At 42.5% G+C, this 22,625-nt stretch overlaps 1 long non-coding RNA gene across 3 annotated transcripts; it reads left to right on the top strand.

Moving 5' to 3' along the window:
- The first annotated feature begins 17,147 nt into the window (after positions 1-17,147).
- LOC127332273 (uncharacterized) lies at positions 17,148-22,398 on the top strand. 3 transcript variants are annotated; one of them, XR_007870328.2, is made up of 5 exons: positions 17,148-17,677; positions 18,257-18,500; positions 20,793-20,884; positions 21,421-21,512; positions 21,810-22,398. It is a non-coding gene; the product is annotated as an uncharacterized lncRNA (long non-coding RNA). The 3 variants fall into 3 exon arrangements; XR_007870325.2 differs by lacking the exon at positions 18,257-18,500 and having other exon boundaries at positions 21,810-22,394; XR_007870327.2 differs by lacking the exon at positions 17,148-17,677 and having other exon boundaries at positions 17,722-18,500; positions 21,810-22,395.
- The last annotated feature ends 227 nt before the right edge of the window (positions 22,399-22,625 follow it).

Raw genomic sequence — 22,625 nt, 5'->3', positions numbered from 1 at the left:
ATGTTCGCTAAAACTCGTAATTCAAATATTTCCACCATGATCCAATCATAGATATTTGACTTTTCTATTACGATGGTTTCCACTTCATGCTGAAATTTATTTGAATCCATTCAAATGTTTCAAACTTCTTCCTTATCGAATATATCCACATATATATACTCAATTCATTGTTGGAAGTTTTCATGAAGTAAAAGGATCTCCCACACACAACTATGCCCAGTGAACCACATACATCATCATGTATTTTTCCACTAAGTTAGTTGCCCGTTCAACTCTTGGCCTATGAACGGTATTTTAGTCATTCTCTTTAGAAAAGATTTGCAAGCGCCAAACGATTCAAAAATCAAATGACTCCAAAATTCCATTTGCATGGAGTTCCTTCATGCGTTCCTTTCTAACATGACCTAAATGACGGTTCCACAAATAAGTAAAATTCAAATCATTTGCCTTATGGCATTTTAGCGTCAGTGTTATGTATGTGTGTTTCACCATTGAGATTTATAATAACTTATCCATCGTACATGGAGTAATGTCATAATTTGAACAACTCATTGTTTTTATTTGACCAGAGCAAAATAACAATTATTAAGTTCTTTATTATAAATTCTAAGGGCTAGGTAGAATGCCAACGACAAACATAATAACACTTTATTATATTCCAGACGTGCATTATTACCATATTCCTTATCAGTCACTTAGACCATAGTATTCTTGTATTGCGTTGTACTGTATGACATCTCATACCAACCAATCTGGTACAAATACCCAAGAATTTCATTATGTGACCAAACAAGGAATACATCCATAACATGTATATCATTTATATACACCTGAGCTAGACTTTCTAGTCTTTTCTTTCTTTCTGCCAAAATATCTTTTCTAGTTTCTCTTTTAGCTTTCCACATTCTCAGAAAAATACTTCAACGTCAATAACTTCTAGGTTTGTTGGTCAAATACCAATAACCTTGAGGTTCTTACTTTGAAGTTAATCATCATATGATAAGTGTTCCAGATTTCACTATTAGTAACTCTGTAATATGATTAATAATTTCACTCATAATTTTATCCATCGTATCATGACGACTTTCCGAGACCATGTCTGTACATGCTAGGTTCGTAAAGTTTAACCTCAGTATTCGCATGTGCAAATATGGCTTGCACCCGTTGTATGCACACATAGAATCTATAACACCTGATCATCACGTGATGCTTCGAAACGACGAGTCTTAGCAACGGTGCATACTAAGGACGATCACTTCATGGATATGCGAATATTGTTAGTGCCCCAATAGTTGGAGGATTGGGACGCCTGGCATCTTCAACCTTCATATATTCCCATAAAACTTATGAGTTTATGTAGTCTCACCAAATTATATTCTATCATCTTGCAACAAGGTCTTAGATATCACATATATCTCATACCTCGCTTATTTCTGAAAACAAAATTTTCAGCTCCTTACTTTTCAAACAGATTTGAACTTCAAGTTTCACGGAGACAAGATGATTCTAGGTACTAATTGAAACCATTGTTCTTTGAATAAGCAATGTGAGGTTTACTAAAAGTTTGCAATAGGACTTAATTATTTCTTGATTCTTTAACAATACGGTACCAGCCCGTAAAGTTTCTTGTCAGACTTAACAGTATTTCTATCTCAATTACAAGACTAGCGCATGGTAGAAAACGGATGCCAATACTACAAAATTAATTCAAAATACTACTCAGACTATGTTCATGATAATTAGTTCATGTTTTAATCTAATTACTAACGAACTCCCACTTAATACAACATCCCTCATAGTTGTTAAGTGGTACACGATCCACGTATCTATAATTTCTTATGTTCCATGCTACTTTATTGATGATACTCACATGTTTTATACACATTATATGTCATATTTATGCATTTTCCGGCACTAACCTATTGACGAGATGCCGAAGAGCCAGTTGCTGTTTTCTGCTATTTTTGGTTTCAGAAATCCTAGTAAGGAAATATTCTCGGAATTGGACGAAATCAACACCAGGGGCCTATTTTTCCACGAAGCTTCCAGAAGACCGGAGGAGATACGAAGTGGGGCCACGGGGCGCCGCCACACTAGGGCGGCGCGGCCAACAGGGGGCCCGCGCGGCCCTAGCGTGTGGGGCCCCCGTGACGCCTCCTGACCTGCCCTTCCGCCTACTTAAAGCCTTCGTCGCGAATACCCCAGTACGGAGAGCCACGATACGGAAAACCTTCCAGAGATGCCGCCGCCGCCAATCCCATCTCGGGGGATTCAGGAGATCGCCTCCGGCACCCTGCCGGAGAGGGGAATCATCTCCCGGAGGTCTCTTCATCGCCATGATCGCCTCCGAATTGATGTGTGAGTAGTCCACCCCTGGACTATGGGTCCATAGCAGTAGCTAGATGGTTGTCTTCTCCTCATTGTGCTATCATGTTAGATCTTGTGAGCTGCCTATCATGATCAAGATCATCTATTTGTAATGCTACATGTTGTGTTTGTTGAGATCCGATGAATATTGAATACTATGTCAAGTTGATTATCAATCTATCATATAAGTTGTTTATGTTCTTGCATGCTCCCCGTTGCTAGTAGAGGCTCTGGCCAAGTTGATACTTGTAACTCCAAGAGGGAGTATTTATGCTCGATAGTGGGTTCATGCCTCCATTAAATGCAGGACGGATGAAAGTTCTAAGGTTGTGGATGTGCTGTTGCTACTAGGGATAAAACATCGATGCTTTGTCTAAGGATATTTGTGTTGATTACATTACGCACCATACTTAATGCAATTGTCTGTTGCTTGCAACTTAATACCGGAAGGGGTTCGGATGATAACCTGAAAGTGGACTATTTAGGCATAGATGCATGCTGGATAGCGGTCTATGTACTTTGTCGTAATGCCGTGATTAAATCTCATAGTACTCATCATGATATATGTATGTGCATTGTTATGCCTTCTTTATTTGTCAATTGCCCAACTGTAATTTGTTCACCCAACATCTATTTTCTCATGGGAGAGACACCACTAGTGAACTGTGGACCCCGGTCCAATTCTTTACATCTAAAATACAATCTACTGCAATTGTTCTTTACTGTTCTTCGCAAACAAACATCATCTTCCACACTATACATCTAATCCTTTGTTTACAGCAAGCCGGTGAGATTGACAACCTCACTGTTACGTTGGGGCAAAGTACTTTGATTGTGTTGTGCAGGTTCCACATTGGCGCCGGAATCCCTGGTGTTGCGCCGCACTACACTCCGCCGCCATCAACCTTCAACGTGCTTCTTGGCTCCTACTGGTTCGATAAACCTTGGTTTCTTTCTGAGGGAAACTTGCTGCTGTACGCATCACACCTTCCTCTTGGGGTTCCCAACGGACGTGTGTCTCACGCGCCATCAAGCAAATTTCTGGCGCCGTTGCCGGGGAGATCAAGACACGCTGCAAGGGGAGTCTCCCACTTCCAATCTCTTTACTTTGTTTTTGTCTTGCTTTACTTTATTTACTACTTTGTTTGCTACACTAAAACAAAACACAAAAAAATTAGTTGCTAGTTTTACTTTATTTACTGTTTTGTTCTCCATATTAAAAACACAAAAAATTAGTTACTTGCATTTACTTTATCTAGTTTGCTTTATTCACTATTGTTAAAATGAGTAATCCTGAAGTTGAAGTTCGTTCTTTTAAGCAACAAGGTGGAGAAAGTTTTAAAGATGCTTGGTATAGAATTAGTGATGCCCATCATAGGTGCACTAAGAAACACTCCACTATTATACTACTTAGGAACTTTTATGCTGGTATATCTAGCTGGAATAGGTATGTTCTTGATACTCTTTCGGGGGGTAATTTCCTAGGTACTCCTGCTTTAGAAGCTAGTTGCATCATTGAGAGTCCAGTTGGAATACCACCTGTTAATGAAACTAAAATTGAAATCTCTCTTGAGGATGTCATGAAAAAGTTGGAAGCCATAGAGAAAAATCTTCCAAGTGTTGAGACTAAACTGGGGGTATTACTTGATAATACTGATAAACTTGATAAATCCCTAGGAGGAATTAATGAAAGAATTGCTACTTTAGAAACTTGTGCTATCCATGATAATCAAACCCATAGAATTGGTAAACTTGAAGAAGCTATGGGATCATTGGGTTCAACTTTTTCTTCTCTTAAATTTAAGGAGAAAGCTTATGTGGGAAAGGAGCAAAAATTCATGTATGTCTCTAAGGTGCCTAAGCCAAAGAATTATTATAAGCCTAAAATTGATAAAACCCTTAGTACCACTATGGGAAATTTAGATAATGGAGAATCTAAGGTACCCTCTGCAACAAGTTTTGTTTGTGAGAAAATTTTTGATGTCAATGCTTCATCTCTTGATAATACTTGATTCACACTTTCTGCGCCTAGCTGAAAGGCGTTAAAGAAAAGCGCTTATGGGAGACAACCCATGATTTTACTTCTGCACTTTTGTTTTATATTTGAGTCTTGGAAGTTGTTACTACTGTAGCAACCTCTCCTTATCTTTATTTTATTGCATTGTTGTGCCAAGTAAAGTCTTTGATAGTAAAGTCAATACTAGATTTGGATTACTGCGCAGAAACAGATTTCTTGCTGTCACGAATTTGGGCAGGGTTCTCTGTAGGTAACTCAGAAAAATCTGCCAATTTAAGTGCGTGATCCTCAGATATGTACGCAACTTTCATTCAATTTGAGCATTTTCATCTGAGCAAGTCTGGTGCCTCTAAAAAATTCGTCTTTACGGACTGTTCTGTTTTGACAGATTCTGCCTTTTATTTCGCATTGCCTGTTTTGCTATGTTTGATGGATTTCTTTGTTCCATTAACTTTCAGTAGCTTTGTGCAATGTCCAGAAGTGTTAAGAATGATTATGTCACCTCTGAATATATTAATTATGCACTGACCCTCTAACGAGTTTGTTTTGAGTTTGGTGTGGAGGAAGTTTTCAAGGGTCAAGAGAGGAGGATGATACAATATGATCAAGAAGAGTGAAAAGTCTAAGCTTGGGGATGCCCCCGTGGTTCATCCCTGCATATTTTAAGAAGACCCAAGCGTCTAAGCTTGGGGATGCCCAAGGCATCCCCTTCTTCATCGACAACTTATCAGGTCACCTCTAGTGAAACTATATTTTTATTCCGTCACATCTTATGTGCTTTACTTGGAGCGTCTGTTTGTTTTTGTTTTTGTTTTTGTTTGAATAAACTCGGATCCTAGCATTCTTTGTTTGGGAGAGAGACACGCTCCGCTGTTGCATATGAACACATGTGTTCTTAGCTTTATCTTTAATGTTCATTGCGAAGGTTGGACTACTTCATTCATTGTTATATGGTTGGAAACACAAAATGCTGCATGTGGTAAATGGTATAATGTCTTGAATAATGTGATGCTTGGCAATTGTTGTGCTCATATAGATCATGTTTAAGCTCTTGCATCATGTACTTTGCACCTATTAATGAAGAACTACATAGAGCTTGTTAAAATTTGGTTTGCATGATTAGTTTCTCTAGAGTCTAGATATTTTCTGGTTGAGGTGTTTGAACAACAAGGAGACAATGTAAAGTCTTATAATACTTACAATATGTTCATATGTGAGCTTTGCTGCACCGTTTTATACTTGAGTTTTCTTCAAACAACCTTGCTAGCCTAGCCTTGTATTGAGAGGAATTCTTCTCATGCATCCAAATCCTTGAGCCAATAACCATGCCATTTGTGTCCACCATACCTACCTACTACATGGTATTTCTCTGCCATTCCAAAGTACATTACTTGAGTGCTACCTTTAAACTTCTATTCTTTGTCTTTACAATATATAGCTCATGGGAAAAGTAGCCTTAAAAACTATTGTGGTGAAGAATATGTACTCATGTGTCTTATTTCTTAATAAGTTGCTTGTTGAGCGGTAACCATGTTTCTGGGGACGCCATCAACTTTTACACCTTTGTTGAATATCATGTGAGTTGTATGCATGTTCGTCTTGTCTGAAGTAAGGGAGATTTTCATGATCAAATGGTTTGAGTATGCATATTGTTAGAGAAGAACATTGGGCCGCTAACTAAAGCCATGATTCATGGTGGAAGTTTCAGTTTGGACAATCAATCCTCAATCTCTTATGAGAATATTATCTGTTGTTAAATGCTTATGCATTAAAGAGGAGTCCATTATCTGTTGTCTATGTTGTCCCGGTATGGATGTCTAAGTTGAGAATAATCAAAAGCGAGAAATCCAATGCGAACTTTCTCCTTAGACCTTTGTACAGGCGGCATAGAGGTACCCCTTTGTGACACTTGGTTGAAACATATGCTATGCAATGATAATCCATGTTAATCCAAGCTAATTAGGACAAGGTGCGAGCACTATTGGTATACTATGCATGAGGCTTGCAACTTATAGGATGTCTTATACATAACACATATGCTTTATTACTACCGTTGACAAAATTGTTTCTTGTTTTCAAAATGAAAAGCTCTAGCACAAAAATAGTAATTCATACTTCCCTCTGCGAAGGGCCAATCTTCTACTTTATTGTTGAGTCAGTTCACCTATTCTTTCTATCTAAGAAGCAAACACTTGTGTCAACTATGTGCATTGATTCTTACATGTTTACCTATTGCACTTGTTATATTACTTTGTGTTGACAATTATCCATGAGATATATATGTTGAAGTTGAAAGAAACCGCTGAAACTTATATCTTTCTTTGTGTTGTTTCAAAGCTTTCTTCTAAGAACTTATTGCTTATGAGTTAACTGTTATGCAAGTCTTATTGATGCTTGTCTTGAAAGTACTATTCATGAAAAGTCTTTGCTATATGATTCATTTGTTTACCCATTATCTTCATCATTGCTTCGAATCGCTACATTCATCTCATGTGCTTTACAATAGTATTGATCAAAATTATGATAGCATGTCACTTCAGAAATTATCTTTGTTATCGTTTACCTACTCGAGGGCGAGTAGGAACTAAGCTTGGGGATGCTTGATACGTCTCAAACGTATCAATAATTTCTTATGTTCCATGCTACTTTATTGATGATACTCACATGTTTTATACACATTATATGTCATATTTATGCATTTTCCGGCACTAACCTATTGACGAGATGCCGAAGAGCCGATTCTTTGTCGTTGTTTTTGGTTTCAGAAATCCTAGTAAGGAAATATTCTCGGAATTGGACAAAATCAATGCCCAGGGGTCTATTTTTCCACGAAGCTTCCAGAAGACCGGAGGAGATGCGAAGTGGGGCCACGGGGCGCCGCCACACTAGGGCGGCGCGGCCTACAGGGGGCCCACGTGGCCCTAGCGTGTGGGGCCCCCGTGACGCCTCCTGACCTGCCCTTCCGCCTACTTAAAGCCTTCGTCGTGAATACCCCAGTACGGAGAGCCACGATACGGAAAACCTTCCAGAGACGACGCCGCCGCCAATCCCATCTCGGGGGATTCAGGAGATCACCTCCGGCACCCTGCCGGAGAGGGGAATCATCTCCCGGAGGTCTCTTCATCGCCATGATCGCCTCCGGATTGATGTGTGAGTAGTCCACCCCTGGACTATGGGTCCATAGCAGTAGCTAGATGGTTGTCTTCTCCTCATTGTGCTATCATGTTAGATCTTGTGAGCTGCCTATCATGATCAAGATCATCTATTTGTAATGCTACATGTTGTGTTTGTTGGGATCCGATGAATATTGAATACTATGTCAAGTTGATTATCAATCTATCATATATGTTGTTTATGTTCTTGCATGCTCTCCGTTGCTAGTAGAGGCTCTGGCCAATTTGATACTTGTAACTCCAAGAGGGAGTATTTATGCTCGATAGTGGTTTCATGCCTCCATTAAATCTGGGAAAGTGACAGAAAGTTCTAAGGTTGTGGATGTGTTGTTGCTACTAGGGATAAAACATCGATGCGTTTTCTAAGGATATTTGTGTTGATTACATTACGCACCATACTTAATGCAATTGTCTGTTGCTTGCAACTTAATACCAGAAGGGGTTCGGATGATAACCTGAAAGTGGACTATTTAGGCATAGATGCATGCTGGATAGCGGTCTATGTACTTTGTCGTAATGCCCTGATTAAATCTCATAGTACGCATCATGATATATGTATGTGCATTGTTATGCCTTCTTTATTTGTCAATTGCCCAACTGTAATTTGTTCACCCAACATCTTTTTTCTTATGGGAGAGACACCACTAGTGAACTGTGGACCCCGGTCCAATTCTTTACATCTGAAATACAATCTACTGCAATTGTTCTTTACTGTTCTTCGCAAACAAACATCATCTTCCACACTATACATCTAATCCTTTGTTTACAGCAAGCCGGTGAGATTGACAACCTCACTGTTACGTTGGGGCAAAGTACTTTGATTGTGTTGTGCAGGTTCCACGTTGGCGCCGGAATCCCTGGTGTTGCGCCGCACTACACTCCGCCGCCATCAACCTTCAACGTGCTTCTTGGCTCCTACTGGTTCGATAAACCTTGGTTTCTTTCTGAGGGAAACTTGCTGCTGTACGCATCACACCTTCCTCTTGGGGTTCCCAACGGACGTGTGTCTCACGCGCCATCAATCATCACGTGAGATGATGTAGCTTCAATGGTGAACATCAACATGTTGATTATATCATCCATATGACTCGTGTTCAACCTTTCGGTTTCCGTTGTCCCGAGGCCATGTCTGTAAATGCTAGGCTCGTCAAGCAAACCCAAGTATTCCGCGTGTGAAACATGGCTTACACCCGTTGTATGTGAACGTAGAGTCTATCACATCCGATCATCACGAGATGCTTCGAAACGACGAACTGTAGCAATGGTGCATACGAGGGGAGAACACTTTGTTATCTTGATATTAATGTGAGGGATCATCTTATAATGCTACCGTCGTGATCTAAGCAAAATAAGATGCATAAAGGATTAACATCACATGCAATTCATATGTGATATGATATGGCCCTTTAGTCTTTGCGCCTTTGATCTTCATCTCCAAAGCACGGACATGATCTCCATCATCAACGGGCAGGATCTCCATCATCGTCGGCGTAGCGTCAAGGTCCATGGCGCCGTCTTCATGGTTGCTCACCGTATGTAGCAACTATTACAACTACTTTGAAATAATACTACAACATGAAATATAAAGACAACCATAAGGCTCCTGCCGGTTGCCACAATACAATAATGATCATCTCATACATATTCAACATCACATCATGGCCATATCACATCACCAAACCCTGCAAAAACAAGTTAGACGCCTCTAATTTGGTTTGCATATTTTACGTGGTTTAGGGTTTTCGAGTAAGATCCAATCTACCTACGAACATGAACCACAACGGTGATACTAGTGTTGTCAATAGAAAGAGTAAATTGAATCTTCACTATGATGGGAGAGACAGACACCCGCAAAGCCACTTATGCAATACAAGTTGCATGTCGAACGTGGAGCAAGTCTCATGAACGCGGTCATGTAAAGTTAGCCCGGGCCGCTTCATCCCACCATGCCGCAAGATGCAAAGTACACGAACTAAAGACAACAAAGCATCAACGCCCACACAACAATTGTGTTCTACTCGTGCAACCAATCTATGCATAGACACGGCTCTGATACCATTGATGGGATTCGTAGCATAGAAAACAAAAAATTTCCTACCGCAAGAACGAAAACCAATCCAAGATGCAATCTAGTAGATGGTAGCAACGAAGGGATCACGAGACTAACCCTTGAAGATTTCCAAAGCCTACGAGATTAGATCTCGTTGTTGCAGAAGATGATCACTTGCCGCTTTCAAAAGCGCGTAGAAGATCTTGACGGTGCCACAAACGGGCAGCACCTCCGTACTCGGTCACACGTTCGGTGTTGATGAAGACGACGTCCTTCTCCCCCTTCCAGCGGGCAGCGGAAGTAGTAGATCCTCCTCGGAATCCCAGCAGCACGACGGCGTGGTGGCGGCGGTGGTGGAGAACTCCGGCAGGGCTTCGCCTATGCGCTGCGGGAGTATTGTGTGGAGGAGGAGAGGCTAGGGTTTGGGGAGAGAGGGGTGTTGGGCGCCGACCAACTAGGGGGTGCGGCCAACTAGGGCTTGGTGTGGCCGGCCCCCTCCCCTTGCTCCTCATTATATAGGTGGAAATCCCCAAGAGTTGGTATCTAAGTCTTCGAATAAGACCCGAAACCAAAAACCTGCCAAAGGGATGAAACCTACCCAAGGTGGGACTCCCACCCTTCCTTGGGGGGGGGGTGTGGCCGGCCACCTTGGTGGAGTCCACCTGGGACTCCTCCCTCTCAGGGTTGGCCGGCCATGCAAGGTGGAGTCCCTCCGGGACTCCACTTTTCATGGTGATTTCTTCCGTACTTTTCTAGAACCTTCTAGAACCTTCCATAAATGCACCAGATCATTTCCAAACTTGGAAAGTGACTTCCTATATATGAATCTTATTCTCCGGACCATTCCGGACCTCCTCGTGATGTCCTGGATCCCATCCGAGACTCCGAACAAAACTTCGAACTCCATTCCATATTCCATATCTACTTAAACGACATCAAACCTTAAGTGTGTCACCCTACGGTTCGCGAACTATGCAGACATGGTTGAGACTTCTCTCCGACAAATAACCAATAGTGGGATCTGGACATCCATAATGGCTCCCACATATTCAACGATGACTTAGTGATCGATTGAACCATTTACATACGATACCGATTCCCTTTGTCACGCGATATTTTACTTGTCCGAGGCTTGATCATCGGTATCTCTATACCTCGTTCAACCTCGTCTCCTGACAAGTACTCTTTACTCATACCGTGGTATGTGGTCTCTTATGAACCATTCATATGCTTGCAAGCTAATTAGACGACATTACACCGAGAGGGCCCAGAGTATATCTATCCGTCATCGGGATGACAATATCCCACTCTTGATCCATATGCCTCAACTCATACTTTTCGAATACTTAATCCCACCTTTATAACCACCCATTTACGCAGTGGCGTTTGATGTAATCAAAGTACCGTTCCGGCATAAGTGATTTACATGATCTCATGGTCGAAGGACTAGGTAACTATGTATCGAAAGATTATAGCAAATGAACTTAATGACGTGATCTTATGCTACGCTTATTTGGGTGTGTGTCCATTATATCATTCACTCAATGACATAACTTTGTTATTAATAACATCCAATGTTCATGATCACGAAACCATGATCATCTATTAATCAACAAGCTAATTATACAAGAGGCTTACTAGGGACTCCTTGTTGTTCACATAACACACATGTATCAATGTTTCAGTTAAAACAATTATAGCATGGTATGCAAACATTATCATAAACACAAAGATATATTATAATAACCATTTTATTATTGCCTCTTGGGCATATCTCCAACAAGGTCTTCGTCGATTTATACGACTGTGTCACCTATCCTGAGTTCGATGAAAACGCAAATACAACATACCATCAGATTTACGTAATCACGGGATCGGGTCGTGAAGCTGACGAAGAATCTGAGGCTTTCGACGATCTAGGCAACCCCTATGTCGATCCCGCAGATCTCACAAGAGGAACATGAAATAAGTATGTGGGAGCTCAGCCTAGAAAAAAAGGTGCAGTTACCGCAAGATGCGTGGGACAGAGCGACAAGAGCCATAAACGGCATAGAGCCGATGACTACACAAGTCTCAGCAGTAGCGCTACAAGCATATCAGTATAAACTCAGTCATTGAAAACGTGAGTTAGAAAAGTTACAACAGAAACTTGACGAAAGAAGAGCTGCAGCAGACGTTTCCAGCGATCGCAGAGCTAACTTGAGTCAGCACTCGAGAAATTCAACAGATAACCATAGAAATAGCCGTGGAAGAGTAAGATCTCGAATGGCAGGCATACCTGAAGCTGAGCGAGAAAGCCGGGTTCAAAATCTCGACATGTCCTTCATGTCGATAGATACGAGAGGGCATATATCCCGAAACCGCCAGAAGCAGGATACATGGCGACACACGCATATTTGATGGCAACTAGACCACCTCAAGGCGATCCTCGAGCATCGTTGTATCAAATGCCATGGCAGAAATCGGCGTCATGGGTGCGGCAATAGTGGGAAGAGAGATAGTACAGCAACCAGCGTGGCAGGCCCCGGGACCTCTGTCACGGGCCAAGAACGAGCCAGCCATGCGGCCGAGCTGCCCGTCCCATGCCCGGAGACCACCTCAAAGAAGATTTGGCGCCGCCATCCCGCCATGCTGCCATGTTTCCCTGGCCATCAACCCGAGCACCACGGCTCCCACCACCACAACCATAGATGGGCCGAGTTCGCACCGCCCGTGTCTGTAGACAGCCGAGCCGCTGCCGCCCCGTGAACGCCCAAGCCGCTGAGCAACTGCGCTGTTACGCCCCATGCCCAGTGTCGCGCCCCCAAGCGCCGAAGCTGCCCCACGCAGCCGCCGTCACCACGAGGGGAAGATAAAGCTCCCCGCTTCTAACACCGCCTAGGCTTTGCCCGGTGACGACCCCTGGCGGCGGAGAGGCAGGGCTGAGGATAGGGTTTCGCCCCTGCGCGTTTTTTTGAGGCTTTGCCCGGTGACACCCCGTGGTGGCGGCGAGGCAGGGGCTGATGATAGGGTTTCACTCCTGCGCTTGTGGGAGCGCAGGATGAATCAAGTGCTATGGTGCCTGCCACAGCGATGCAGGCCCATGGTGTGTAGAAGATGGCGGGGAGGAGCGCCGGCCGCGCTGCTAAGAGCCGGGGTGAGGCCGATGGAGCCTTGGAGGAGAGCACCACGCCGACCTTGGTCCAGTACTTGAGCTACCTGCCGGCGATCAGACCTGCGCCGTCACACAACCTAGCAATGGCTACCTTAAGAAACGAAAAAATACATTCGCGTTCACAATCTCCCTCGGCCTAGGGGAGACCGGAGTTTTGGAGCAGGTGCGGGGTGCGCACCCGCACTGTACACTCCAATTTTCTGAGCAAACTGAGCAAACTTAAGGTATCCCTGACGCGCGTCACAGGCTGCAGATTAATCAAGCATGCTAACTGTGGCGTGAGAGATCTGCTCCTGCTGTCGGGAAAAGTGTCTGGACATGGCAGGTGCACGTAGACTACAGTACTTTTTATTATCTCGAGGCTGCCAGCCCTGCGATGCCATCACGTCCTACCATTGGAAGACTTCTAGCCCTGCCCTCCGACGAACCTATCCAAAAGAAGATATACTCATATACATGACTTCAAACGTAGCAGCGGTGAGTTTCTTTCTGCCTGAATGATCTTATTAGGATCTTGGAAAGCAAGATCAGACGAAAGACAGGGGAACTCGAACTAAACCAACAGTTTGAACATTGCAACTTAGTCGTGGGGAGATTTCATGCATTGAAAGGCAGTTGCTCTTTCAAATCCAGTAGCTTACCTAGAGCGGTAGAGCCCAATGAGCATACTTATTATGATCTTGCAGAATTTGCACACCTTGTTATTAGGATGAAAGAAAGCAAATTTTTTACCGTGACATATGAAAATGTTGCGCAATATAAACAAGGTTGAACTAGAGAGAATTCATTCAGCTTTGAACAAAATGCAATATTGTCGACAATCCAAACAAAGCATGATCTGAATTTGTGTCAGACTCTTGTATTGTTACGACAGGTGAGACCTGGACGAGGCGATTCTAAGGCGGCACTAAGAACCCATCTAGGGTTTCGTCCCTCTCGTCGGCAACGCTGCTGGTCTGCTCCGCCTCCGGTGGCCTTAGGGCCTTGGAGGTGTGGCGGACGGCAGCCTCTCGCGGGGGGGGGGGGGGGGGAGGTTTTGGTTTTTTGTTTAGCTTATTTTCAGTGTCTTCTTCGGGATGGTGAGGCAACGACTACATCTTGATGTGAGAATAAGGTCCTCCCCGCCCTATCCTCGCTCCGGTGGTGCGTCTAGCACCGGCGGAGGGCGCGTGGAGTTGTCTGTCCGACGGATCTCCTGGGATCCGATCGGTTTCTATGTTCATTGGTGTGATTTCGGATCAGTCTCTTCCGATCTAAAATTGTCATTATTGGCGATGGTTGCTGCTCTAGTGCGCTGATTCTTTGGAGCTTTAGCACGACGACTTCCCGATGTCTATTACAACAAGCTCTACTACGACAAGCTTTGCCTGGCTCCGGTGATGGAGGGGCTAGGACTACGGCGCGCCTTCGGCTCGCGCTAGTGTTTGTAGTCGTCGCTAGGTGGTACAATGGCCTCTTTGTAATTTTTATCACTTTTAGCTTTTTTTATACTACTATTGATGATTATTAAAAGATCGGTGGAAAATTCGCAAAAAAAGCATGATCTGAATTTATTGTATATATAATGAACATAGAAATGTCTTCACACCGAATTTTTTTGCTTTTATATAAATGCCAGGATATTATCAGTGTCTTATTCATCCTGATAATACAAGTAGTTAAGTTAAATATCGCTTGGGTAAACATAGTTATGCACTGTCCAGCGTCAAGAAAGAGAAAAGGGTCTGCGCAAAACAGAAATAAAATTAGATACAGTAAAAAAATCTTGATATAATGATGATATTAATATTTATTCCCCGTGTACATCAGGTAACTATTAAAGTTAGGTATGCATTATTAAGATGTCGTTCTCTTGACAATGATGATCTTGATATATATATCCCTCTCTACGTGACATAACTATTAAAGCTAGATACCATCTCTGTAACACATCGTCCTCTTGACATAATGATGATATTGATATCTTTCCTTGTCTACAAGAAAACTGAACTGTTGATGTAAAGTTGTTTGGTTTTTTATTGTTGTCCTCGTAAACTGTCTTGGGTGTTTGAGTGTTTGACGGTTTTCGGTGAGGGGAGCCTCATGGTGGAGAAGAGAGAGAGCCATTGCACGAGGAGTCACCGGGGGCGGGGATACATGAGTTATCCAGCTTCGAATCTTGTAACAGTGACGGAACCCTACATGTTGCTATAATCTATACCTAATAATAATAATAATAAAGGAGCTAAGGTTTCTGCCAAAAAGTTTCGTCAACGTTTTTTTTGGACCGTTTTGCCCTCCCACCAAATTACATAGTACACATAATGACACAATACAGTTTCGTTTAGTTCTTTTTCTTTTCTCTCCGTGCCCAAGCTCCGCGAGGGTGCGAGGAGACCGCGTCCGCCCAGCGGCTCTTCAGCGATTCTTTGCTCTGTCTGGGCCTTTTGGTCTTGGGCCTGGCTATGCCGGATGGGTATTGCCTAGGTACTGGTTCGGCTCGCGCAAAACTGCGAGGAGAGAAGGATGAACGGGCCAATCCCATCTCAATCGGATCGATTCCTTTCCGTCCAGCTTCTTTAGTCCCACCTCGGATCTTTATAGTGAATAGTAGAAATGCCCGTGCGTTGCCACGGGTTCTCAAATTTCATTTTTCAATGCATACATGTAATTTAAAACTTAGTATGAAAATTCAAATCAAATCAGGGATACTATAATGTGCTATAGCATGATAGTACGGAACACAATAACAAGATAGCATTGTCATACAACTGCATTGTTTTGAAGAACGTTATAATAATTGACATCGTTTATAAAAAATAAATAAGCACTGGACTAATTGTTTACATTAATAGAATCTACTCCTTGATGCTACTTAAATACTGCCGTACAATGCTAGGAATATTTTCTTCTGCTTCATTTCTTCTGTACTTTACTTCAATTAGTCCCCGTGTTCTTCGAATGGATCTCGTAATTGTTGAGAGGGTTGCCCAAAAGCGGTATATAAGGCGTACCCAGTAAAGCTTACAAGTAAACCAGATATGGAGATGGCGACTAAAGTTGTTGTTTCCATTTTTATAGAATTTCAAGATTACAATGGATCTACGAAAAGATCGTGTATTTACAACTACAACGGAATAGTATACAAAGTCAACACCAATGATGAAATAGAATTTATGGCTACACAAACCGTTGAAGATAGTTCTAAACCTAGGCCAAAACGAACTGGTGCAGGTAGTTTATTGAAACCCTTGAATTCCGAATATGGGAAAGTAGCTCCGGGTTGGGGACTACTCCTTTTATGGGGGTTGCAATGGCTTTATTCGCTAGAGCAAGTGTACCAAAAAATTCTTCCTGAGCTCAAAAACATTCTGCACAACAATACTTCACATTAACATATATAGTTCATGCGAAAAAAATAAAAAGTGCAACGTAGTATACCATCCACCGTGCATATTGGATGAACCACTTTTTACCGTTCCAAGAGAGCATAATGTAAAATACACTTAAAAGTCCGACCACACTATCTAAGGAGCCTTTCGGGATAACCTTTCTGTTAATAAAAAATGTAGCAAAAAATGAAATGATGGTAACTAAGGAGGAATTAAGTACCTTCCTGGATAACCTTTCTGTTAGCCTTCTTTGGTTTATTATGGCTTGCAATGTCAGTCCCTGAATGCACCTCCTCTAGCTCTGCAGAACTCGGTGAATCTAGAGTCCCTTCCATCAATATTGCCTCGGTGGTGGCCTCTTTTGAAAGATCAGTAAAATCCATCTCTACATTATCCATGACCTACAGAAGTGCAATATTTATCAAAATAAATTCTAAAGATTATCTTATGGGAACATGCATAGAAAAAATGGCAATGACCTCATTTGCTTGTGTAAAATTTGACGAGCTTTCTGTCTCTTCCACCAACATCGCATCAGTCTATCTCGTTGGATTCTTTCGGAGCATCAACAATATTAGTGTCCATCTCGACCATAATCTAAAAAAGAAAAACATATATAAAATAGAGAAATTATATAAAATCATACAAACATGCATATGGAATGACAAAAATACAATTCTCTCCCACGGTTAAAATACACTTAAAAGTCCGGCCACACTATCTCTATCAATCTATTTGCTCTTCAATTTTCTAACATGCCCAAGAGCACCCAGCAAAAATTAGAAGTGATATTTTTTTGCGAATTAAATTAGAAGTGATCTACGCAGTGGTACTGAGTTGGAGATGGCAACATTCAACTCAGGCGCGTACACATACACAGAGCGAGCGAAATTGGAAGCGTAGAATTCAGTATATCTGTTTCTTTCTCCCACCTCTTAACTTCCATGTCCACTTCACTAAATAAAATGCCGTCATCTATCTCCTTTTTCTCAGTGCTAGCTACAGCGGAGCGGCCCCAATTTCACTCGCGCTGCCGCCACCGCCCCCAGTGGTGGAGCAAAAAACGGAGCCAAAAATTTGGCCGCCCCCCCAGCTTGGCTCCTGCTGCCTCCGCCGCCCCAGCTTGGCTCGCGCTGCCGCCGACCCCCGGCTTAGCTCGTCCGCCCCTGGCCCCCAGTTCCCTCGCGCGCCCTGCCCCCAGTCCCCTCGCGCGGCCCCTCTCCCCTGCTCCGTCGCGCGCTCCTGCCCCGGATCCCTCGCGCCGCCGCCCGACGCAGATTTGCACGCGTGGCCCCGGCCCCCGCTCCCTCGCGCGTCCCTGCCACCGGCTGCCTCGCGTGGCCCCCACCCCAGCTTCGCTTGCGCGCCTCTGCCCCCGGCTCCCTCGCACGGCCGCTGGCCGCCGGCTCCCTCGTGACGGACCGGTCCTCCCCTGCGCCTGCAGGGATGAGCCAGGGTTCATACCTTATTGCCGATAATGATTCGTGATATCGTGGTGTTGGATTGATGCCGCTCGAGAAGATTGATCAGCGAGGAGAATAATAGGTAATGCCTATTTTTATTGGTACATGATTGGTATTTGGTAGGCGATCGCAAATATTTCCTGTTTATATTGGTACATGATTGGTATTTGGTAGGCGATCGCAAATATTTCCTGCACATATGCTTTTTGTTAGGAAATTTTGAGACTTTATTGTGAACTTTTTTGCTAAGGAAAGAAGGAAATTCACATGCCAAGTTTAAGCATTCCCCAATGTATCTCAGCCTCCCTCTTCAAATTGGGGGAATATGCTCCATTTTGTAAAAAAAATCTCCTTATTCGTCTAGATACTGGCTATGTCATTTCTATCTGGCATAAGTTCAATACCAATCACATAGTTATAAGGCATAAATTCTAGCATTTTTTTATCACAGATGTATTTTCTACATATGGTTCAATGGAAAATTTGTTTTCATACGAAAGATGACACAACTCACATGTATTATTGTTTTTCATACCAAAGATGCAATTGCTCAATGAAAGTGAATTATTTTCAAATGTCAAAATTGACCATAAGTTGACAAGTATTCTGCACTAATTGTACCTAAATTGATTTGTATGGTGAATTTTAAGGCTTGGTTCAGATTCTGACGACGATCTGGTCAGCTAATACAAAAGCGAGTTATCATCTGGCAATTCCATACGCCGCTGCCGGGGAGCTGCAACCAACACCTGACAGAGGCTTATAAATGCGCTTTCTCCCGTTTTCCCAAACCGGTATACCCTCGAGCCGCTAACAAAAACTGTGAGGCCCAGGACCATGTTCAAGTGGTTAGCCTGCAAGTAAAGAAGAGAAGAACATGATCAGTTTGCCTAAACCGCTATCTGGTATTACCTAAAATCTCCTGTAATATTTACAATTAGATAAAGAATACAGTAGGATTTAAGTAACTGCACCAGCACATCACCTTCCGTCCTTTTCATTTTCAACAGTGTGGCAGCTAAAGTCCACTTCTCACGCTCCGCTAGTCTCCAACATCCTATGTGACGCCCCACGGTCGGTCCCATACACGGAAATTTTTTTATTTCTCCCCTGGCGAGTAAAACAATCTCATCTCAGCACATAAATAATAAGAAGTACAAATACAATTTGACAAAATTGATACCTAATGTTCATAACTGCAATGTCTAGGCACGAAGTCTTCTGATAATATGATTGTATGTACATGAACTTGCTGACATACACCACCAGTCCAATAACATCTAGAAAAATAATCACATAACCAGGTCACAAACATGGCAGTTTAGTGGTACGAAATCAGTGATAAAATTCTAAGTACCTGCGAGCATTCTGTTTCCAAGGACATAAACATCTTCCGTGTTCATAGCATTTTGTCCTGGTTTAAATCCAACGAGCGTGTGATTTAGTTGCATTATAGTCGTGAATTAAACATGACCTATAAATTGCAAAGACCCAAGTAACATGTGGTTTGGTGCACCTTTAACAACGGGTGTGCTTTCTAGCTGAGTGAGTGCAGATGAACCTTCATTTGACTCTCGTGAGCTTGTAACAGGGTGTGTGAATTGTAGTTTAGCTTTCTTCTGTTTGTACGATTCACGACGCTTCTTAAGTAGCTCATCTTTCTTCTGTGGATCCATCTGCGCATATCGCTCCCTATCTTGTTACCTCCTCTGCTCCTTTGTACTCACCGGTGTTGCGTGAATGCTCAATGACTTGGGTCCATTAGTATAGATATTATTGATGTCAACATTTTGTACACAGGAAAAATATCACATATGTAGCTACATTAGATATGAATAGATAGCTGCATTTTTTTGTAGAGAAATTAGATGCCTTCGTACCAGTCATGAAAATTTGTTGCCCTGGAGATGACATATGAGGTGATTGGAGTTGGCATGTCTCATTTGCAGCAGGTACATTTTCCGTGTGCATAGCATTTTGTCCTGGTTAAAATCCAACCAGCGTGTGATTTAGTTGCAATATGGACGTTAATTAAATATATGACCTATAAATTGCAAAGACCCAAGTAACACATGGTTTGGTGCACCTTTAACAGCTGGTGTGCTTTCTAGCTGAGTGATTGCAGATGGACCTCCAATTGACTCTCGTGAGCTTGTAACAGGATGTGTGCATTGTAGTTTAGCTTTCTTCTGTTGACAGGATTCACGACGCTTCTTAAGTAGCTCATCTTTCTTTTGTGGATCCATCTACGCATACATCTATCGACGTTGTCTATCGCGTTCTTTCCCATCTGTAGGTTCCCCTCCATGTATGGTGTCTGCGACATGAAATAAAATACATAACGTAATCAGTTGTTGAGAATTAGTTGATTGAATTGCACATTATATATAATTAATGTTACTTGTGCTGATGGTGTTGGACAAATCTTTGAAAGGAGTACGGTCACTCGACCATTTCGACGGATCCATCTGCAAGGATAAAAGTGTAGTAAAAAATGATTTGTCCACTATCGAAGGATGAATGATTTATTTCTAACCAAGCTGTACAAAATCGATTGAACAGAAAAAAGCAACCTTCTATTTTGTACTTTTTAGGTTCAGTGCTTTTTATTTTGTCATCATTAGCATAATTACATTGTATTCTCTTGCATTGTGCAAACCATATATTTATTCTGAATTAAGGCAATTCTGTTTGCTATATCCTGGCTTTTGGGACTTGCATCACAGTGACTACTATCTCAAAGCATAGTCATAATCAAAGATCATAATAACACCATCCTACTGTGCTACTGTAAATAGCCTAACATGTTTTAGTTGCTTGTTTTATCTTAGTAGCCAGGGAAATCATATGGGTTTCTTATTCTGATGACAGTACAATTGTTTAACTAAGCATATGTCTGAAACCAGTTGAACAGTCCAACCTGAATTGTCTTTGTTGTTCTACAGTACAGTAGATGGCAAAAAGTTGGACTGTTCTACTGTAGTACTACTGGAGTACATTAGTTACTTGTTTATCTCCACTACTTAAAATCTTAGTAAAAACTTTAACCAGGCTAAACATATGGGTTTCTGGTATTGATGAAACTACATTTGTTTATGTGCCAAGTGAGGCAACTCTATAAAGTTACTGAATCTATTATTACTTATGTTTTGGTGGGTTCAATTTAAATGAGGTGTGATGTGTCGATACATGTGCAGGTGCGCTGATGAAAAGACACGGAAGCACTGGCGTGTGACCTTTGTGAGCTCGATAGGATCTGGAATGACATGAGGAGATATCCAAAGCCAAGGTTTGTGTTAGTACACCACCCCAAGGCACAATTCAGTTTATGTATGCTTGCAGCCTATCGATAAACTGGTAGAATACATCAAGTATCGAGAGGCTTGCATCTTCTAAACTTATTGATGTCTGCTGATCGTCATGCAATCAGGCCTAATCTCGGTATATGCAATGTGTAGGATTTTTAGGAGAAGATGCAATGTCGTGCATTTTCGTGCATATAATTAATGGCAATCTTAGTAAAAACTTTAACCAGGCTAAACATATGGGTTTCTGGTATTGATGAAACTACATTTGTTTATGTGCCATGTGAGGCAACTCCATAAATGAAATGGCACTGAATCAAAGCAGAGTTTGTCAAGTACTCCAGGTGTATCCTTTTGTTGTCTGGTCTATGGTCTCTTAGATAAGGGGTATTTTTTTGTTGTAAATGCAAGGAAGATATAACAGAAGGAATAGTTACTTACTGAAGTTACTGAATCTATTATTACTTACGTTTTGGTGGGTTCAATTTAAATGAGGTGTGATGTGTCGATACATGTGCAGGTGCCCTGATGAAAAAGCACGGAAGTATTGGCGTGTGACCTTTGTGAGCTCGATAGGATCTGGAATGACATGAGGACATATCCAAAGCCAAGGTTTGTGTCATTACACCACCCCAAGGCACAATTCAGTTTATGTATGCTTGCAGCCTATCCATAAACTGGTAGAATACATCAAGTATCGAGTGGCTTGCATCTCCTAATCTCGGTATATGCAGTGTGTAGGATTTGTAGGAGAAGATGCAATGTCGTGCATTTTGCGTGCATATATTAATGGCAACATGTTAGCCCTCCCAAAGTGAAATATAAAGCTCATCCTAACCAAAATAGTAGTTGAATCCTATCAATTCTAGAAATGTAGATAAACTGAGTGCCCTCTATTTTTCCATGCAGCATGAAGATGAAGGACAAGAAGTAAGAAACTGATGCGATGTCTTCGACTTGATGGAGAGCCAACCTGGGAGTCAAAGAAGAGGCGGCAGACCAATGAGGCAGACCACGGGGCGTCGGCCGAGGCGGCAGACCAATGAGGGCAGACCACGGGGCGTCGGCGTTGGGAATCAGCAAGGTCGATGGAGAGATTGCAGGCGTCGGCGAAGAGACGGCAGACCACGGGGCGGCGAGGTGGTTGCCGGACGGCAGGCGTCGGAGAAGAGATGACAGCGTGAGTGTGAGAAGAGACGGCAGCGTGAGGGGGGAGATGATTTACTTGTACGTCCTCCCAGCTTTCCTTGTACGTTCAGCTGATTCAGTTGATTGTTTCCTTATACGTTCCGGCTCTGTAGTTCATTATACGTCCCACTGTCCCAGCTTTCCTTGCCCGTCCCAGCTTTCCTTATACATCCCAGCTTTTCTTGCCCGTCCAGCTGATTGTTATTTCCTTATACGTCCCGGCTGATTGATTGCTGGATTGCATGCAACGTGAGACGACAACGATATTTCCTTATACTTCCCGGCTGATTGATTGATATTTCCTTATTTTGGTGGCTACATATGTTTGGTCTTTTTAAGTAGTAGAGATTTCGGGCTGATTGATTGATATTTCCTTGTTTTGGTGGGATGGACGGACGACCAAAATGGTGGAACGGACGAAAATGGGGAGAATAGGGATTATGTTTAGTCTTTTTAAGTAGTAGAGATAGAGATAGAGATAGAGATTCCACCGGTTTAAATACACACATATTGACGGACAAGGCGTTTTGGTGCCGG

Source organism: Lolium perenne, chromosome 4 (genome assembly GCF_019359855.2).
Source record: "Lolium perenne isolate Kyuss_39 chromosome 4, Kyuss_2.0, whole genome shotgun sequence".
Classification (NCBI taxonomy): Eukaryota; Viridiplantae; Streptophyta; class Magnoliopsida; order Poales; family Poaceae; genus Lolium; species Lolium perenne.
The sequence above is the reverse complement of the archived record's forward strand: the minus strand, read 5'-3'. Positions and strand labels throughout refer to the sequence as shown.